At 36.7% G+C, this 2,979-nt stretch overlaps 1 pseudogene; it reads right to left on the minus strand.

Moving 5' to 3' along the window:
* Window positions 1-209: 209 nt before the first annotated feature.
* On the minus strand, window positions 210-575 carry LOC119820213 (annotated as a pseudogene).
* Between the last annotated feature and the right edge of the window lie 2,404 nt (window positions 576-2,979).

The raw sequence follows: 2,979 nt of genomic DNA on the forward strand, positions 1-2,979 counted from the left end.
CTGCTTCCTCACTAAAATATATTCAGGATATATTGAAAGTTTGATATTTAAATACATTTAAATGTGGACCTTACAGATATTTTAAGGCTCAGGCAATCCAGAACACAATGTAGAGACACAAGTATGTGGTGACTGCTGGATATTCTAAAGGGACAAAAAGCTTTCAAATATGAAAAGCAATTAGCCTTTCTATAAGTTAACTCTAAGATCTATTCTCCTTTATATACTTCAATATTGTTTTGAGTTTCATACACTTCTACCTTATAAAGAATTCCTCTAGGAAGAAGTTTCTGGAGGTATCCCAGATATAGACAGCTATATTTTCTGTCATACTTAAATCATCTGCAAAGTATGGCATATCCAGACCCAGGTAATTGTGATCAAGGGGCTTCATGATGGCCTCCTCCATGTATTCTTGGGTCTGTCAATTCATAACCAATCCTGTAAAAGGATCAATCTTTATAGTTGTGCCCATGGCCATTGGGATTGCTGCATTTCCCAAACACTTTCAATTTCTCTTCATCGCTCAGAGATGGCCTGTGCAGCCGGTGGCTCGCACTGAAGGACACAAGGTGTGACAGTCACTTACATGGTGTGCCTGATCATAGCACATCTTAAAGAGAACTCAAGAAAGAAACTCAAGTGAAGAACCTGGAACAAGAAACAAAGGATAGAAGAATGCTTCTTATTGCCTTGCTCTCCATGACTCTGTGTGTGTGTGTGTGTGTGTGTGTGTGTGTGTGTGTGTGTGTGTGTGTGTGTGTGTTATGCCATCCAGCATCATGGGCTTGGGGTAACACTACCCACAGAGGGTTGAGCCTACATCCATCAGTCATTAATCAAGGCAATTTTGGACAGATTAAGCTAAAGGCCAATCTCACTAAGGAACTTCTCACCGAAGATTCCATTTTAGCAGATACGTTTAGCTTTGTTTAAAATTGACAACAAACAACCAGAAACATTGACCCTAGGCCAACTTCACAAACCTTTTACTGTTCATTTGTAACCTTTCTCCTCTTGTTCATTTCCAAGATCTCATATTAATATAAACATCACAATATAAAATACCTCAACTTTTTAAATCCCTCAATCTTTAAAAATTCAAGCAGTTTAAAAGTTTAATCGCTTCAAAAAATCCAAGTCTCATCCATATCCCAAGTTTGTGTGAACTGTTTAAATTTTCTCCCTAATATCCAATTTCTCCCCAAAACTCCAAAATGTTTATAAAATTCCAGTTGCTCTAAAATGCAAAAGTCTCTCAGTTAGGGATTCCTGAAGGTCAAAAATAAGTTTCATATAATCTTATCAAGGGAGAAGAACAAGGATATAGTTACAATCAAATTAAAACAAATCTAAAATTTAACAGTTTATGAAGTTCAATGCCTTTTGTTTAGACACTCATGGTTCCTCTATGACAACGTGCTTGGTCCATTTCTCTAGCTCTGACCTTTGTAGCACAGTTGCTCCGGTTGGGGAGGAGTTGTTTATCAAAGAAGTTAAATGATAAAAAAGAGAGGCTCATGTTCTGATATTATTTTAGTACTCTTCTCTAGATAAATCCTTTTATTTCTTTTTCCTATACAACGCTTTGTCAGACTATGTGTCTCTGATTATTGTCAACTAGCCCATCCCCAGACTGTGTGGCCAAAGGCTTTATAGCCATACTCTTTGTCAAATTTTGCTTTATAATTTTATGGTTTTGACAAAAATAATTTTATTTTAAAGTGTAACTTATCTAATTAGTCTGACTCCTCTAATAATAATTTAAATATTTAATATTTATGACCTACAAGAGACATGACAAGTAAAAGCTATGCTCATAATTGGTGTCATGAACATATTCATTAAAACATTTTGTGAGTTTTCCTAGCTTTCTTACTCTCACATTCCTGAATATCTTTACAGCCAATTAAAATATTTAAGATTCTCCTGGGATTTACATACACGCCAATAGACCTAAATCATTCAGAAAATAGATGCTTAGGTCTTTGCCTATGCTTTAGGTATGTCTTTCTGCAAATTCTAAGTACTAAAGTACTAGTTTCCACCTTTTTATTAAGTTTGACACCTGTTATTTGCTGTTCTCTCTCTTTTGATTTAATTCATCTTAAGTCTGTCTTTGCTATATTAAAATAACTCTTTAAATTTTACCATATTGTGAAACCTGAACATGTAAAGAACAATTTGTCCCACAGAAATAAATATTATCAAATGAAAGATTTTGGAATATGGAGACTATCCTACATGTCCCCATGAAATTTTAGTGTCACTATTTTTTAATAAGACAGAAACACAAAAGGAAATAATATATATAATACTCTCAGAAAAATATTTCTATAGAGAAAGTTTAAAATTTTTGTTTACATAGTAGTAGGAAACCTAAATCAATATATTTAAAGGAGTGTTCCTCTAATAAACAATTGTTTGTACTTCTTTATAATAACAAGAAATATCCAAATTTGAAAAAAGAATTAAAGTGACTTTCAATCAATGACCAAATATCAATATTCTACATTTGCTGTGGGTTTTTCAAATTATGTGAAGCAAGCTCCATGGGAGCAGGCACAGATCCACTTCAGGGACATTGGCAGATCAGGCTGAGCCAGTGACCTAGGCCAGAGCAGACCCTGCGACAAGGAACTCCACAGGAGCAGGAACAAGGGAGCAACCACTGAGTGAGTGAGCCAGAGCCAGAGACTGCTGAGGGTATGGATGTGAATCTGGGACCTTCAAGGGAGTAGAACTAAGCAAGGACCCCTGTGGGTTTGGGCCTGAGTCTAGGACTTCAGAGGAACTAGGTCTGAGCCAGGTCCCCTGTAGATCTGGGCTTGTGTCTGGTATCTCAAAGAGAGTAAGCTTGAACCAGGAGCTCTGTGGATCCTGGAGTTGGTCTGGTACATCAAAGGGAAAAAGCAGGAATCAGAAACCTCTGTGGGACCTGATCTGAGCATGAGTCTGGGACCTCTGAGGGAGCAAGCC

Source organism: Arvicola amphibius, chromosome 8 (assembly GCF_903992535.2).
Source record: "Arvicola amphibius chromosome 8, mArvAmp1.2, whole genome shotgun sequence".
NCBI classification, from domain to species: domain Eukaryota; kingdom Metazoa; phylum Chordata; class Mammalia; order Rodentia; family Cricetidae; genus Arvicola; species Arvicola amphibius.